We start from the raw sequence: 18,448 nt of genomic DNA, 5'->3' as shown, positions 1-18,448 counted from the left end.
AATCGGTCTACAGCGAGCATTGGTGGTTTCCCTATGAAGAAACTGATTTTCTTTCTGGGAATCCACCTAGAGCCTGAAGGCTTTACCTCGTTTCCCACAGCTCCTCTTCCACGTACCCCTTCGGTTCGCACATTCCTACCTTCTTCCCAGTCCACTGGCTTCTCCTTCTTTATTTTCCTCAGTGTCCCTTCTCCCAACCTCCCGGCTACGACACCAGGTTCTGAAGGGGAGGAGTTGTCTGGAAAGACCAGAGCTGGGTGCCGGGGATCTGGAGCAGCTCGGGACCCGCGCTGCAGGGAGCTGGGATGGGAGAGCGTGAGGGAGAGGAGGATGGGACTCTGGGAGAAAGAGAGGCGGCTGGGCTGCCGCTGGGGATGGAAGAGGCACGGTGAACGCACTCAGGCGGTTACCTGCAGATGGGGAGAGACCCTGGCAAATACCTGCCCTCAATTAAACGCATACCAATTTGTGTGTGGGGTCAGTACTGCACATCATCAAGCCTCTTGGGTATAAAAGCTTCCTACAGGAACTCTCCAGCCCCGCCCCCACCACCCCACGCGCGGCTCCCTGCTTTCTCCTGCTTTGGGGTGAGGCTGGGGATGTGGATGGCTCCAGAGCTCCCTGCCCGCAGTTTAGGGGCGAAGTGATCGGTGTGTGAGCGCTGGGCACTCTGCAGGTTAAAAAGGTTTCGCAGAAAGGGATACCGATGGAGGCGGGAAGCCAGGCTAAGAAAGGGATACCCACCTCCCTCCTCCGGTCGGAGGTGCGAACTGGGAAGCACTGCGCAGACCTGAGCAAGGTGGCCTGAATCCAGGGGCCGGGCAAGGGGGTTGTGTGAATAGAAATCGCACATTTCCCACGCGTTCAGCCCCGGTGCTCTGCCGTCCCTTCCAGTTCCATGCACTCAGCCAGGTATCCAGGCTGGAGCAAGGGCTGGGGGTCAACGGGTCCTTCCTTCTCTCCGGAAACGTTCTCCTGGCCCGAGGCTGGGCGGAGGGAGAGTCGGACATTTTCCTCTGCCTGTCTCCGGGCAGCTGTCGTGGCCAACCTCGCAGGGCTGCTTCTAGGGACACGAGACTCGGGAGGGTCAGAGACTTTCAGGCCGGGCCTTCACTCCCCTCCCCGGGGCACTTGGGCAAGAGTTACAGCTCTTGGCTACCTCTGGCCCGCACGTGAGTTCTGACACTCAGCACACGCGACCCTCGCAGGGAAACCCCGGGAAGCTGCGGGCAGTCGCTGGGGACTCGCTGGGGCTCCAGTTCCCAAGCCCCGCGGCCCCTCCGCCCAAAGAGGCAGGGCAGAGCAGAGGCAGCCGGCGTGGAGGAGGCGAGCGCGGGGCTGGCCCGGGAGTCGCCCCTGGGGAGGGACTGAGAGCTGCCCCAGGAGTCGAGGGCGAGCGGCAGACCCGGCTGGGCCTCGCGCGCGCCGAAGGGAGGGAGCCCCCGCCACCGCCGCTGCCGCCGCGTGCTCAGCCTGTCCCCGCCCAGGGAGCCGGAGCCTCCAACTAACTCCGCCCGCCGCTCCGCCGCCCGCAGGCTCCGGCTTCCGTCCGGGACAGAGCCCGTGGCCGCGCAGGTTGGTGTTGCTGCCGCTGCCGCCACTGCGAGGCGGGCAGGGCAAGGGTGAGGGTGGGGGTGCGAAAGGGGGCCCAGGCTCGGGATCCTGCTGCCACCAATTCCTGGTGCCCCAGGAGGTTGTTGCTTTTTCTCTCGGGCTGCCCGGGTCGGGGGTGGGGGGATGGGGCGGGGATCCAGCGCTGTGGCCAGGGAGGATTTTGGGGACTGAGCCATTCTCGCATTTCCCCAACCTCTCTCACCACACTTCACCATCATTATTAAGTCCCTGGTCAGTTTGTGAGGGGTCGTCCTCCCCTCCTGTCCTTCTCACCTCCGCACTTCTCCTTGTGCCCTCACCCTAGGGGGTACAATTTGTTCATTCGCCTTTTCTGCCCCCAACTTGGAGAACTCTCCGTGACGCCTAGAAAGCCTCCTTGGTCCTCTGCCCGCCCTTGAGTCTAGTTTGGGGAAGTAGAGGCCGCCGCCGAGTAGCAACCTGGGGTGTGGAGTGGGGGCGAGTGCCGGGAAGCAGTGGAAATTCCCTCCCCTCTTTCTTTCCCGTCCTGGCCCAGCTTTGCTCTCTTCCTGCCGTTTTACCAGCCTCGGAGTGTAATACGAGGGCGAAGCGCGATCGCCCAGGCAGAATGGGAAGTATCCACCACTTGGGATACTAGTTAAGTCTAGGTTCAGTCACCTTCCCAGCTGTGTGGCCTTGGGACCCGCCCCATCGGAACCTCTGTATTGTCATTTGCAAAATATGCGTCAGCTCTGCCCGCAGCTGAGGGTAGTTGTGGGGCTCCCTTGGGGTGACTTAGGGTATTACGTGATTTTGAGCACGGTCTCTTGTCTCGTGCAGCTGCCTGATGGCAGGTCCTGTGTTCTGATCGTCTGAGTTCGTGTCCTTTGGCTGAGATGTGATTATCTCTCTGGGAGATTTGGTCAGTAGCTTTGCGGGGCTGAAAGGCATGTGTTCCTGGAGCTGGTTATCAGGGTTCAGAGTTGAAATCGTCTCTTCCCCACCAATCCCCGTGTACCAAGCTATGGACCTTACATCCTGTGCCTTTGCGGTCATAGAAATTTAAATAGAAGGAAGATCTTATTGGACTTTGTTTGCTTCAGATGTTTTACATTATTTACAATCTCTTTTCTATTCTAGATGCAAACTTAAATATACTGCTAATTCTAATAATCCAGGAAGGATGCCTTCATTTTGGTAAAATCAGACATTTAGCTCAAATAACATGTGACATATTGTTTGTAAATTTTCAGTTTATAATCACAGGCACAAAAAAGCATAGTTCTTGCCATTCTAGTTACTTTATGAAGCAAGTAAATGGCCTAAAAAAAAAAATCAGCTTTATAGGAAGTCAGAGCTGCAGTGAACTGTGTTTATACCACTGCACTCCAGCCTGGGTGACACAGCGAGACCCTGTCTCAAAAATAAATAATCAGTTTTAGAATTGATATTAAATGGTAAGCCCTGTCGTTCCTGCATTCCTGACTTGATAGGCATTTTCATGTGCGATGCACTCTGCTACATGCTTTAAAGATATAAAGATATAGAGTATGTTCCTTGTCCTAAAGGGCCTTCCAATGTAACTTAAAGACTATATCGTTTTATTTCATATTTTTATATGAACAGTCTTCTAATGACTATACATGGCAAGTAGAATGAGGTCAAGAATGCATTATCAAAGGCCCTTTAAGATCATCATTTGGCCGGGTGCGGTGGTTCACGTCTGTAATCCCAGCACATTGGGAGACCCAGGCTGGCAAATCACAAGGTCAGGAGTTCGAGACCAGCCTGGCCGACATGGTGAAATCCCATCTCTACTAAAAATACAAAAAACTACCTGGGCATAGTGGCGGGCGCCTGTAATCCCAGCTACTTGGGAGGCTGAGGCAGGAGAATCGCTTGAACCTGGGAGGTGGAGGTTTCGGTGAGCTGAAATCACTACATGCACTCCAGCCCTGGTGACAGAGTGAGACTCTGTCTCAAAAAATAAAAACACAAAAAATAATAAATAAATACATAAATAAATAATAATTTGGTGTGTTTACATAATAGATTGGAAGAAATAACAAGTTTGCTAAGACATTGCTTTCGAAAATAAAATGCCATGTGCTTCTACTTCATCAAGGTGCACTTGGAAATAAAATGAATTCTGTGTTTTTAGAATGAAAGCTTAGGAAAGCATTCTACACATGTATGATGTGCTAATCATATGTTAAAAGCTATAGACATTTTAATTCTAACTTCATTCAACACGTCAATAAAATTGTGGTGCCCACATACAGTTTTTTTCTCAACTCCTTCAGGAAGGAAATTATAATGCCTAGAAAAATATACAGATATTTAATGTAATATTTTTAATAAGCTGGAACTTGAACACTTAAAGGCCTGGTGGGTCCTGAAGTCTCTCTGGAAATTTGAGTTTAAAAGTTACAAGACTTGGTGAGACTAAGTGTGATGACTCATGCCTGTAATCCCAACACTTTGAGAGGCTGAGTCGGAAGTATTGCTTGAGTTCAGGAGTTTGAACCAGTAACATAGTGAGACCTTCTCTCTACAAAAAATATTAAAAGAAAAAAAAAAAGCCAGGTGTGGTAGTGCACGCCAGTAGTCCCAGCTACTCAAGAGGCTGAAGAGGGAGGATCTCTTGAACCTGGGAGGATAAGGCTGCAGTGAGCTGTGATCATGCCACCACACTCCAACTTGGGCCACAGACAGACACCCTGTCTCAAAAAAACAAAACAAAACAAAAACAAACAAACAAACAAAAAACAAAAAAACAACCTCTTAGAATTTAGCTTCTTTTTAAAACTTTGTGTGTGTGTGTGTGTGTGTTTTGGGGCAAAGAATGAGCAAGAATTCCACCTGGAAAAGACTGACCAGAGATCTTGACTTTCTGCCTAGGTTGTACTTTTTGTGACTCAGTGACATCTCTGATTCTTTCTTCCCCCTAGGAAGAATTTATTTATCTGCTATGTGCAGAATTTATTAGGCTTTACATACCGCGCTTTGATGGCTGTGGACTGTCACATTAAGGCATGGCAGGCTGGGGGACAGCCTGAGGGACATAACGTTAACTTTACACTTGGCCTTATTGCTCCATACCTTTGTTTTTCTATTTGTGAAATGAGATTAAAGATTCTTGTTACTGCCCTGGAAGCTGTGTCATTTGGTATAATAGCCACGAAAGCTTCTTGTGTGTATAAGTACTCTCTTTACCATTTGAATGTGAAAGCTAATTATTAAAACCATACAAATAGCTCAAAAGACGGGCTGTGAAGGCCGGGCGCGGTGGCTCAAGCCTGTAATCCCAGCACTTTGGGAGGCCGAGACGGGCGGATCACAAGGTCAGGAGATCGAGACCATCCTGGCTAACATGGTGAAACCCCGTCTCTACTAAAAATACAAAAAAACTAGCCGGGCGAGGTGGCGGGCGCCTGTAGTCCCAGCTACTCGGGAGGCTGAGGCAGGAGAATGGCGTAAACCCGGGAGGCGGAGCTTGCAGTGAGCTGAGATCCGGCCACTGCACTCCAGCCTGGGCGACAGAGCGAGACTCCGTCTCAAAAAAAAAAAAAAAAAAAAAAAAAAAGACGGGCTGTGAATAAAGTTGCTGTTGGTGTCACGTGCTCTCAGGTCTCCTGGCAGAAATTTAAGTCATCATGCATCCCTACAATTTACTGTAGTGTTGTGAAGAATAAGGCCTTCATCTTATCCAGGGTTGAATGGTTTAACTCTCCAAAATGGGAATAATGAAGTACTAACCTGAAAGGACTGTTGTCAGCATTAAATGAACTAACCCACATGTGGTTCTTAGCACATTGCCAGTATATAGCTATTGCGCTACGACTCAAGTAGTTATTTTAGTTTCTCTAGGGTAGGGGGAGAGGGGGAAGGAATGGAATTTCGGTGGTCCACATTTTAAAAATAAATACATATATAAAAATATAAATACACTCTTCCCCAGTATTTTGAAGTAGCCTTTCCTCAGCTAACTTGTTTCATTCATTTATGCAACAAGTGTTTATTCAGCCCACACTATATGTTTGGCTTTTTCCTAGGCACTGACATCCAATAGTATACAAGACAGTTGTAGTCACTTTCTTATGACTTGAAGGTGTAGACAGGGATGCAGATCTATAAACAGAGACTTATAAATTTAGAAACAAAATTTAAAATAATTATAATGCCATGTGATTCATGTCATGATAAGGGCAGTGCAGAGAACCTTGGAAGATATGATGGGATGGCAGGGTCCTGGATAGGTGAATGTCACACAGTGCATCATTTCATCCTAATTGGGTTGGTGGTGGTGAAGGAAAACTTCCTAGTGGCATGAATACACGAAGACCTGAAGCATGAGTGGTAGTTAGCAGCTGAAGAAGTGGGAAGATTGAAAGAGACCAAAGGGAGCATGATGCCTTAGAATGGAAGTAAGGCAGAAAATGTAAAACAATACATAGGTTAAGAGCAGGAGGGAGACGCGTGGCAATCTGGAGAATCCAGACTGTCTAAAGGGAGAAGTAGATACTCAGTTTCAGCCAAGTATTGTCAGGTTGGGATGCAGGCCAAGTGTTACCAGATGCCTTGATTTCTAAAGAGGAGCTTAAAATTCATATTTTATAAATATGAAATCTCCCAAATATGAAATAGCCCAAATGTTTTAAAAACTGTTCTATGGGCCAAACCAGACAAATATGTAGTTGGAATTCAACGTAGGGCTCCCACTTTATGACCTCTACATGTAAGAACATGAGAGGAGTTTAATGTGACTAAAGGCATAAACCTTAAACGGACAAGCAAGGGAAGTGCTGGCTTTGTGGAACTTGCTAAGGAGGGGTGGCCTAATCCTAAGGACAGTGGGTGACATTGAAGACTGAAACAAGATGAGATTTGTGTTACAAGATGCAGTCTAGCTACTGTATAGAGAATGAGTGGGAGGAGGCAGTGGTGGAAGAAGGATAACCATTTGGAAGCTTACCATGGTCATAGGAAGAAGTGTGGCTAAAAGCAAGGTATTCAAGCAGGAGGGAGATGAGTGGACTTCAGAGATATGTATGATACCCCTATGTTGGGATTCAATTCTCCATTAGTCACTCAGACTTTTGCATGTCTTATGAGCAAAGGCATTTCCTGCTTTCATCCCAGACTCTTTTCTCAAAGATATTTGTATAGTAGATAGTTTTAGAAGATAGAGGTATTCTTTCCCTCCGAAGCAAAGCGGAGGTAGGTTTTACTGTCCAGTTTAAAATATTCAAGACCCTAAGCTCAGGGTTCCCCTCTGACAATGCATTGAGTATCCGCTTCACATCACACGGGGGGAACCGAGTTTCAGGAGATTGGCACAACTATGCTGATACTACTGCTGCTGATATTTTTGTGAGTAGTATAGTCCTTTGTTTCTGACCCTAGAATTTTCTGTCTTCTTCCAGCATCGTCATGAAACTGTGGCACATTAATTTCGTTAGCCTGCAAGTAGGGTAAAAATCTCAGACCCTTAATTATTGAGAGCAATCTAACCATATTGTCTGTTTAAATTTAAGTATAAATTAATTAAAAATGGAATAAGATTTTAAAAACCCATTCCTCCATTGCACTAGCCACATTTCAAATGCTTAATAGCACATATGAAGCTAGTTGCTATGGTACTGGGCGGAGAAGATATCGAAAATTTCCATTGTTGCAGAAAGTTCTATTGGACATTGCTGGTTTAAAGCTACAAATTTTGTTTGTGTTGGTAGATGAGTAGGGACAGTAGAAGTTGTTGATTTTGACAGCATAAAAATGATGTTTGGCTTCATGTTAGATTCATAGGAGCCCCTTTAATACAAAGAAAATATTTCTGTTTGGATAACCTATACAGTACTTAGTTCAGGCCTCTTGGGGAAAAGAAGTGGAAAAGTATCTACACTGTCAATTTGGAGACTAGGCAGACTGGGAACATGTGGCAGCAGAAGTTCTACATATAAATGGCATTACTCAAATCATGTGTGACTGTGAGATTAGGATCTGTGCCCAAAGGAGCTTGAACTTCTGAACACTGTCTTGAGCTTCATCTGCTAACCATGCTTAACACAAAAGGACAAGAGTTGCATATTAACAGTGAGAGTTGATGGGTGCAGCACACCAGCATGGCACAAGTATCCATATGTAACAAACCTGCACGTTGTGCACATGTACCCTAGAACTTAAAGTATAATAAAAACAAAACAAAACAAACGAACAGAAAAAACAGTGAGGGTCTGGAGCATAGCCAGTCCAGCAGCACCTAGGCAGTGACTGCTGCAACCCAGCTATGCTGGCATGTACTCACAGAAAGGATGGAGGACAGGAACAAGATTTCCAGATGGCTCTTGTTCAGGAGTTTAAGAGGACAGCTTCAAGAAAGGAGGGAACTGGACTCAAAAAATAGAAAACATAATACTTTAAAATACAACTTTAAATGACACCGCAGAATTAGGGGGAAATGCCAAGAAACAATCAAAGCAGCAGATCTGCTTCCCTCTCAGATAGGAGAAGCTCATTTTGTGGAGAGTGTGGACCACAAGTACTGGGAAGCAAATGCACAAAGAATGTGCCAACAGTTGCAGTAAAAAGGACAGTTTTTACCTGCATTGAGTGTACAGTTCACTGCTGCATGTACAACATAAGCAAAACAAAAACAGTGGTAGAAATAAATAAAAGTAAAGTCCGAGGCCCTTATGGAAGAATCATACTACTACCTGCTTTTTCCGTGGCTAAAAATGCCTTATCATAAATTTCATATATTGAGAATTTCACTTATTTATGCCAAAGTAAGTTTGTTTTAAAATAGTACTCATTTGCAGTGCAGTAAAATTTTACTTACATAAAGATTAATTCAAGCTTTTAAAAGTCTGAAGTTTAGAATATTTTAAAGATTGAATTTATTATTTTTAAGCACTTATATACATAGCACCCAGAACCTGCCAAGGTTGTTACCTTTTAGAACTCTTTTGAAGGGAACTTTTATGAAGATATTAATTTTGAATAACATGATCATTGTTGCATGTAATTGGAGACTTCTATAGTGTTGAAAGAAAACTTTTTTAGGTTATATGTATACCTGTTATTTACATAATTCCATCAACAAAGCCTTATTTTCATAGACATTCCTTTCAAATTCAGTAAATTCTGGGAGAGTCGAAGTCATGTGCTATTAGGTTTTGTGTAAAGGTAGAGTCCCTTGCATAAAGCAGGCATTTGTTAACTAGTGAGATTTTTCTCCATTTAGTTTAAAACCATTACTCTGTTAAATGTCTTTTTCTTTTAATTGTGAATTTTGAAATCTTATTTCTGTAGGGGTAGAAAAGGCTGGTTGTCTCCCCCAAATCCCCCTTCCTCAGCCCCTCTAAATCTGGTAAAGTCACTTGTTCAGTGTGCTTTCATTCTTCCTTTCTCTTTTATTTGCCACAGTTCTTACCTGTGCTTCAGGCTAGTCTTGCCTTGTGCCTCCATTCTCTTCATATAAACAGCATGAAATTGGAAATACTTGTTGTCTATTGTATTTCTGAAGATCAGAATTTTCCCCAGTTTCATGCTGTCCTTTCTCAGGCAGGGTGTGGTAAGTCATCTTTTGAAAACTGTTTCCAGTAAAACTGGAGTATGCTGTTGAAACTGTCAGTGTGCCCTCTTCAGAAACAAAACCAGGAGACTTGCTGTTTACTGCATGAGTCACTGATGGGTTTCAATGAATGGAATCAATATTAGATTTTTTTTTTTCGTGCTCATCAATGCTACATCTTATTTTAAAAGAAGTCTGAAATAAGGAAATAAAAGTAAACTAATAAACTCCTTCTTTCCCTGGGGAGAATTTAGAATTATATTGGTTCTCGTATTTTCGGAATAAAGCAGTAACAATGAGGCTTAAAAAAAATTAGGCCTTGTCCTTTAACCCGTGATACCCTGTAGTGCTCAGAACTTTCTAGTGGGTACGTTTTCTCAAGCTGCACATGAGTAACTTTAATCAGGAGCGAAGTGGTTCTTTCTATTATATGCCATTTCCTCTGTGGCCCCTGCCTCACTTAGCTATTACTGTATGCCTAATCGACCACAGTGAAATGTCTTTAAAACATTTTCCAGGGAACTAAGGACTTTTTACAGAATTTTTATAATAGAAAATGCCAAGGAAAGTTTTAATGGTTTCTCTGCACAGATAAATGTTTCCAGAGCAGACTGATGATGAATCAAGGAGCTGTTAATAGGATATGTAAATATAACCTTTCACCTAGTTACTGTCACTACCTAAGTCATAACTACCTGGTGTCAGTAAATTGTTTGAACTAGTTCTTGTCTAGTTCCCTAATTAAACAGACTCTCTTGGTCCCATTATTATCCAGTAGATAGTTAGCACTGTTACAGTTTGCATTGCCCTGGGTTCCTCCCCTCTCCTTCTGTTTTAATAATAGCTCTAAGTCCTATTACAGATTTTCACTAATATCGTTGCCTTCAGCTTTACCTCAGTATTAGTGGAAAAATTTTTTATCTGTGTATTTGACAGTGACGTCTAGCTCTTGGGTTTCACTTATTCAACAAATATTCATTCAGTGTCAGCCATGTACCTAGCACTATTCTTGACCCCAGAGATCCAATAATGAGCAAAAAATTCCTGGTCTGCATTATCATGGAGTGAAGAGTATAGGAGGAAGGCAATCACTAATAAAATATACACACGACAGCAACAACAAATAATTATGTATAATTACAAGCAGAGGTAAATGCTCTGAATAGAACAGTACAATTTTGTGGGCTTATATAATAGGAACCTGAGGAAGTGACACTTGATTGATATCTGAAGTGTGAGTAGGAGAATGTGAGATAGGGTAGGAAGAAAAGTGTTCCAGAAAGCAGAGAGAACTGCCATTTGTGCAGAGGCCCTTTACAGAAGGGAACAGAATGAAATCAAGTAACTGAGGAGGGTCAAGGGGAGAGAAGAGCTACTGAGGCTGGACCCCTTGGCTGCGGCCAGTCCACACAGGGTCTTGCTGGCCACGTGAAGAATTTGGTATTCCTCATAAGAACAATGGAGAGTGTTTTAGGTAGGAGCTGGGGACTTCATGTGATTTGTGTTTTGGTGAGATCATCTGTGGGGTTGTGAGTTGGATTGGGGTGTGAGTGTCAGTGGGGAGAAGTTGGATAGCTCTTGCGTGAATTTAATTTGACATGACAGTGTGTACCACTCTGGTGGTGGATACTGGGAAGTGGCAGTGAAGATGGATTGAAAGTGTTTTGGGGGGAATACCATTAATTGAACTCAGGAACAAGTTGGGATTTTCTTTTATTTGTTCAACAAATATTTAGTGACTCCCTACTTTATGCTAATCTCTGTGCCAGGCTCTAGAAATAAAACTCCGAACAGTATATAAAATGTCCTTGGACTCATGGAGCTTAATTATTAATGGGAGTGACAGATAATCATTAAGTGTAATATACATAATAAAAACATATATATAATAAATACATATATATATATATAATCAGGTACTAATAAGTCCTGTAAAGAAAAATTAGGCAAATAAGGGAATGGAGAATGATAGCAGAGGGTCCTCTTACATAGGATGGTCAACAAAACCTCTTGAAGAGGTAGCATTTGAGCAAAAACACAGATGAAGTCAGGGAGCTAACTACTAAGCAGAGGTAACAGGTATAAGATATTGAGGCTGGAACAAAGGAACTCTGCCTCTACACCTCCACCACCAAGGAATACCAAGATGACCAGTTTGTCCAGAAATACAGGGGGTGAGGGAAGAAAAGTGTCAAGAATGTCTTGCTGGTAGCTAAAACTTAAAGCGTCTCTATGGGGTCATTATCTTCAGCCCTAATCAGTTTTTCAAAGTCCCTTACTATATCGATTACAATCCCAGGTTGCTCTGCCACTAAACTGATTTTAACACAGCTACTAGAACAGCTTCCTTTACCACAGCAAATCCTGCTCAAAAACTGTCAGTGGTAACTGTTTGTCTATCCTGTCAATGACAACCCCTTCATCAGCCCAGCTAAAAGTCCCCAATCTTACTTCAACCCCACATGCTGTTACAACCCTTTCTGTACTTCTTATTCAGTTGAAGGCTTCCCTTTAACATTTGTTTAGGCTTTCCACATAATTTATCCTTTTCTTTTTTGCCATTCTTTTTATTCATCATGAAGCCTGTTTTCTTTCTATTGGCCTATTTCCATCACTTCCTTCAAGAGTTACTTTTTCTACCTGTTTCTTCTGATTTATTCCAGCTTACCTGGATCACAGAACCCCTTGGCCTACTCAGTCTATGTGATGTTATTTTTGTCCTTCCTTGAGTCACTTGAAGAAGAACTACTTCTAAAGTGCCACCATTGTTCCAAGTTAAAATATTCATGATTGCATTCATTTTTCCTAGAAAAGATTTGGTACCAGTACTTGCTCTGCCATGTATACATGTGACGTTGGCCCAAACAGTCAACGTTCAGGTTCCTTGTCAATAAGATGAAGATACCGAGGCTCCCTTCTTTCATTCAGTGTAGTTGTGAAGAAAAAGTGAAGTACAACATGTACAAAGTGTTTTAAGCAAATGTATGACATTATTTTTAGTATTTTAGGTGGGTGTAGTCCATATCCTCATCTAAATTGCAGGTTCTTCACACCATTTCACACAGTGTAGAGTCATGTATGTGTGTGCTGCTGGAACTCTGAGGATTCTTAAGCTTCCAGCCACACTTTGCAATCTTGGGCCAACTTCATCTACAACCTGCATATTAGTTTCCTGGGGCTGCTGTAACAAAGTACCACAAACCAGGTGGCTTAAACCCCAGAAATGTATTGTATCAGAGTTCTAAGGCTAGAAGTCCAACATCAGTATATTGGCAGGATTGGTTCTTTCAGAAGGCTGTGAGAGAGAACCTGTCCCATTCCCTCTCTCGTGTTCTGATAGCCTCAGATGTTCCTTGGCCTATACATGGTTCCTTGTGTCTTCACATCATCTTTCCTGTCTTCCTCTTTGTGTGTCTGTCTCTGTGTCCAAGTTTCTCCTTTTTATAAGGACGCAGTAATATTGGATTATGGTCTACCCCAATGACCTCATCTTAACTAGATCATCTGCAAAGACCCTATTTCCAAATCGTCACATTCACAGGTACTGGAAGTTAAGACTTGAACATCTTTTGTTTTTATGGGGACACAACTCAGCCCATATCGGCATGATACAATACACATACAAGAAAGGGTAACCACAAATGTGATGGATTTGTTCTGTGTTACTAAAATGGTAAATTAGGTGTGGAGCTAGTTTCCCATATGATACAAGGCAGCAGCCCATCACCTTTTTGGCACCAGGACTGGTTTCATGGAAGACAGTTTTTCCACAGACTGGGATGGAGAATGGTTTTGGGATGATTCAAGTGCATTATATTTATTGTGCACTTTATTGCTATTATTATTCCGTTGTAATATATAATGAAATAATTATACAACTCACCATAATGTAGAATCAGTGGGAACCCAGGCTTGCTTTCCTGCATCTTGACTGTCCCATCTGGGGGTGATGGGAAACAGTGACAGATCATCAGGCATTAGATTCTTATAAGGAGCTTGCAACCTAGATCCCTCTCACATACGGTTGATGTTAGGGTTCCTGCTTCTATGACACTCTAATGCCCCAGCTGATCTGACAGGAGGTGGAGCTCAGGTGATAATGTGAGCGATGGGGAGTGGCTGTAAATACAGATGAAGTTTGGCTTGCTTACCCACTGCTCACCTCTTTGCTGTGCAACCCTATTCCCAACAGACCAAGGCCAGTATCAGTTTGTTGCCAGGGGGCTGGGGACACCTGACATAAGGAAAAATAAATGAAATACTTGATAAACGTTGCATGTGAAATTCTGAACATTCACATAAACTTATTTTATAATTCAACAATTCCTGTTAATTTTAACTTGCTGTACTTTCATTAAATTGCTTCATTATTATTGCTGCATCAAGATTTTCACTAAAGGAAAAACAGCCATAGATTGTTTATTTCTGCTTATTATTTTTTGTAGGAAAAAATTAAGGAAAAAGACATATTAGATTTCATTGCTGTTGTAGAAATAAGTTTCCTCTTGGTGTCCTCTCATGTAGATGTTGGAAAACGAGGCTCACAGAGGTTAAAGTAGTTTGTCCAAGGTCATATAGGTTCTAAGTGCTGGGACCAGGATTTGAATCCACAGACTCTGGCTTGGGGGCCTGTGTCACTCTGGCAAGCTTGTCATGTGGGGATTAATAAGCTCATCCATGTAATGCACTTAGAATGGAGACCAGCACACAGCAAGCACTCAGTCCACTACTGTGATGACAATGACAAACTACTGCTAGTTCTATAATTACTATAATGGTGTTAACTACTGTTACTGCCATTAATATTATCCACTCTGATTCATACCTAATCATGTCTTTTAAATTTTTTTTTCTAAATTGTTTTAATTTTTAATTTTTATGGGTACCTAGTAGGTGTATATATTTATGGGGCATATGAGATATTTTGATACAGGCATACAATATGTAGTAATCACATCAGAGTAAAATGGGTATCCATTACTTCACACACTTTTTGTGTGTTACAACCTAATTATACATTTTTAGTTATTTTAAAATGTATAATTATATTCTCATTGACTGTAGTCACCCTGTTGTGCTATCACATACTAGATCTTACTTATTCTTTCCATTTTTTATGCCCATTAACCATCCCCACTCTCCCTCCAACCTCTCCACTTCCCTCCCCAGTCTCTGGTAACCATCGTTCTACTATCTCCATGCGTTCAATTGTTTTTATTTTTAGTTCCCACAAATAAGTGAGAACATGCAAAGTTTGTCTTTCTGTGCCTGGCTTATTACACTGAACATAATGACCTCCAGTTACATTCATGTTGTTGCAAATGACAGAATCTCATTCTCTTTTATGGCTAAATAGTACTCCATTCTGTATATGTACCACATTTTCTCTGTCCATTGATCTGTTGATGGATACTTAGGTTGTTTCCAAATCTTGGCTATTGTGAACAGTGCTGTGGTAAACAAAGTGCAGATATCTCTTCAATATGCTGATTTCATTTCTTTTGGGTCTATACCTAGCAGTGAGACATATATATCCCAAAGAAAGGAAATTACTGAATCTTATGGTAGCTCTATGTTTAGTTTTTTGAGGAACCTCCAAACTGTTTTCCGTAGTGATTGAACTCATTTACATTCCCAACAACAGTGTTCAAAGGTTCCCTTTGTTCTACATCCTCACCAGCATTTGTTACTGCATGTCTTTTGGAGAAAAGCCATTTTAACTGGGGTGAGATGACATTGTAATTTTTATTTGCATTTATCTGATGATAAATGATGTTAAGTGCCTTTTCATATACCTATTTGCCATTTATATGTCTTTTGAGAATATGTCTATTAAGATCTTTTGCCCATTTTTTAACTGAATTATCAGATTTTTTTTTCCAGTAAAGTTGTTGGAGCTCCTTATGTATTCTGGTTACTAATCCTTTGTCAGATGGATAGTGTGCAAATGTTATCTCCCATTCTGTGGATTGTCTCTTCACTTTGTTCATTGTTTCCTTTGCTGTGCAGAAGCTTTTTGACTTGATGTGGTCCTATTTGTCCATTCTTGCTTTGGTGGCCTGTGTTTATGGGGTATTACTCAAGAAATCTTTGCTCATACCAATGTTCTGGAGAGTTTTCCCAATGTTTTCTTGTAGAAGTTTCGTAGTTTGAGGTCTTAGATTTACGTCTTTAATCCATTTTGATTTGATTTTTGTATATGGTAAGAGATACGGGTCTAGTTTCATTCTTCTCCATATGAGTATCCAGTTTTCCCAGCACCATTTATTGAAGAGACTGTCCTTTCCCCAATGTTTGTTCTGAGCAACTTTGTTGAAAATGAGTTCATTTAGATGTTTGAATTAGTTTTTGGGTTCTCTGTTCTGTTCCATCTGTCTATGTGTCTGTGTTTATGCCAGTACCATGCTGCTTTGGTTACTATAGCTGTGTGGTATAATTTGAAGTCAGTTAATGTGATTCCTCTGGTTTTGTTCTTTTTGCTCAGGATAGCTTTGGCTATTCTGGGTCTTTTGTGAATACATATAAATCTCAGGATTTTTTTCCCACTTCTATGGAGAATTTCACTGGTATTTTGATAGGGATTGTATTGAATCTGTACATTGCTTTGGGTGGTATAGACATTTTACCGATGCTGATTCTTCCAATCCATGACCATAGGATATCTTTCCATTTTATGTATGTGTGTGTCCTCTTCAATTTCTTTCATCAATGTTTTATAGTCTTCATTATAGAGATCTTTCACATCTTTGATTAATTCATAGGTAGTGAATTTTATTTGTGACTTTTGTTAATAGGATTTTTAAAAATTTCTTCTTCAGATTGTTTGGCTGTTGGTATATAGAAATGCTACTGATTTTTGTATGTTGGTCTTTTGTATGTTGATTTGTGTTCTGCAACTTTACTGATTTTGTTTATTAGTTCTATTACTTTTTGGGTGGAGTCTTTAGGTTTTTCCAAATACAAGGTCATATCATCTGCAAACAAGGATAATTTGACTTCTTTTTTTTCAATTTGGATGCCCTTTATTTCTGCCTCTTGTCTGATTGTTCTAGTTAGGACTTCCAGTATTATGTTGAATAACAATAGTGACAGTGGGCATCCTTGTCATAAAGATCTTAGAGGAAAGGCTTTCAGTTTTTTTCCATCCAGTAAGATGCTAGCTGTGGGTCTGTCACATATGGCTTTTATTATGTTGAAGTGTGTTCCTTCTAGACCCAGTTTTCTGTGAGTTTTTATCATGAAAATACGTTGAATTTTATCATATGCTTTTCCAGCATCAATTGTGATGATCATATGATTTCTGTCCTTCATTCTGTTGAGATGATATATTACATTGATTGATTTGTGTATGTTAAACCTTTTGTGCATCCCTAGAATAAATCCCACTTGGTCATGATGAATGATCTTTATAATGTGTTAATTGCATTCTATTTGCTATTGTTTTGTTGAGGATTTTAGTATCAATGTTCATCAGGGATACTGGCCTATAGTTTTCTTTTTTTAATGTATCTTTGGTTGTGGTGTCAGGGTAATGTTGGCATCATATAATGAGTTTGAAACTGTGTTTTAATAATAATTAATAATTTCCCCCAAATACTCTCTGTAGTCTGTGAAAAATAGCTTTAATTGTGTCTGTAAGTTTTTCGTTTGTTTCTTTTAAGGTGATAAGAGCTGTATTGATCCCTGAAGGGGTTTATATTTGTTTTTAAACCTGCTGTTACAGCATGTTATATAATATTTTGTACAGTGGCACCATTTGAATATTGCAGGTGTGTAGAGGAAAAAAAAGCCAGTTTTGGTTAAGCATTTTGGGAGTTATACACTCCTACTGGCCATTTTAGATTCTCTTCAGACAAGTTGAGAGAGGTCAGTATTGTAAATTTAAAACCTTTATTTTTCATTACAATATATACTCGATTCCAGAGCATGGAGTTTAAGGGTGGTTGGGAACTATGTCACCTAATAACCTTTTTGGTTTCCATTGCTAAACATTCTATAGTTCTGTTATAGTAATCATTTTGGTTGTCTTTTCTTTTTTTCTTTTTTTTTTTTTTTTTTTTTTTTGAGACGGAGTCTTGCTCTGCCGCCCAGGCTGGAGTGCAGTGGCTGGATCTCAGCTCACTGCAAGCTCCGCCTCCCGGGTTCACGCCATTCTCCTGCCTCAGCCTCCCAAGTAGCTGGGACTACAGGCGCCCGCCACTTCGCCCGGCTATTTTTTGTATTTTTTAGTAGAGACGGGGTTTCATTGTGTTCGCCAGGATGGTCTCGATCTCCTGACCTCGTGATCCGCCCGTCTCGGCCTCCCAAAATGCTGGGATTACAGGCTTGAGCCACCGCGCCCGGCATGGTTGTCTTTTCAAAGTGAAAACAAACCCATTTGCCAAGGGGGAATGCAATTGAAGTTTATTGTTAGGGCTGCATTCTAAACAGGGGAAACATAGAAGATAGAAAGAAAGTAGTCTTAGTTTTGAAAATACAGCCCTCCTGGTATTCAAGCTACCAACTTTGCAGTGTTTACTAAGTAGATTTTCATCTGTACAACAACCTTGGTGAAGATGTGTCTGGCTCCTTCGCCTAAATACTTTGTCTTCATGTCTGGTGGCTTGGTCTAGCATTTTCAACTACAGGATCACAAAGGAAGGAAACTGGGGGAGTGACCTTTCAAATTATTGAGAGGAGGAAATGGATGTTTACACTGTTGTTGGCTAGAATTTTGAAGCCTTTCAAAAATAAAGTTGCTCCGTATGTCCCAGATTTTATATAGAGAAGTCTAGTGCCAACTTGAAAATAATGTTTTGGAATAGTTTGTCACCCCAGCAGCTTGGATCCCCCTGCCACCCACCTGCCCCTAGAGGGGCTGTGGTATGCTAGAAGGGCTGTGACTGGGTTTAAAAGAAGAAATATTTATGTTTTCTTGTCCTAGTAAACTGTAGACATCAGAATCATAATTGTTCCCATTTGTTGAGGTCGTTTTGTAGAGTGGAGAAGAAAACCAGCTTCCTTCTGTCGTTAGATATTTGCGTCAAGTCTTAACTCTGCCTCTTGACCTTGGGCAAATTACTGAACAACCCTCTGAGTGCCTAAGCTTTATCCTTTTTGAAACAGGGATGTATTGGTGTCACTTCATACAGTGTGGTGGTTGTAATTATTCTTTGAGATTGATGCACATAAAATGCATAGAAAATGCCTGGCAAAGGGTTAACTGCTTAATAAGTGTTGGATATCATTATTATTATATGTTATATCCTTTCTCTACAGTACCTCTAATGTTTTCTATAACCCTGCAGTGTAAGCCTTCAT

At 41.7% G+C, this 18,448-nt stretch overlaps 1 protein-coding gene across 16 annotated transcripts in view; it reads left to right on the top strand.

Annotated features, from left to right (window-relative positions):
• The first annotated feature begins 1,347 nt into the window (after positions 1-1,347).
• The window catches only part of PAM (peptidylglycine alpha-amidating monooxygenase), a 283,361-nt gene continuing 266,260 nt past the window's right edge, over positions 1,348-18,448 (top strand). For 15 of the 16 annotated variants that reach the window (XM_050794857.1, XM_050794855.1, XM_050794854.1 and 12 more), the window contains exon 1: positions 1,470-1,575. The gene's annotated coding sequence lies outside the window, so the exon portion shown is untranslated. Of the gene's footprint in view, positions 1,576-18,448 lie in introns of all 16 variants that reach the window. The other variant, XM_050794832.1, reaches the window with a different exon arrangement.

The sequence above is a fragment of the Macaca thibetana genome, chromosome 6 (assembly GCF_024542745.1).
Source record: "Macaca thibetana thibetana isolate TM-01 chromosome 6, ASM2454274v1, whole genome shotgun sequence".
Classification (NCBI taxonomy): domain Eukaryota; kingdom Metazoa; phylum Chordata; class Mammalia; order Primates; family Cercopithecidae; genus Macaca; species Macaca thibetana.
The sequence above is the reverse complement of the archived record's forward strand: the minus strand, read 5'-3'. Positions and strand labels throughout refer to the sequence as shown.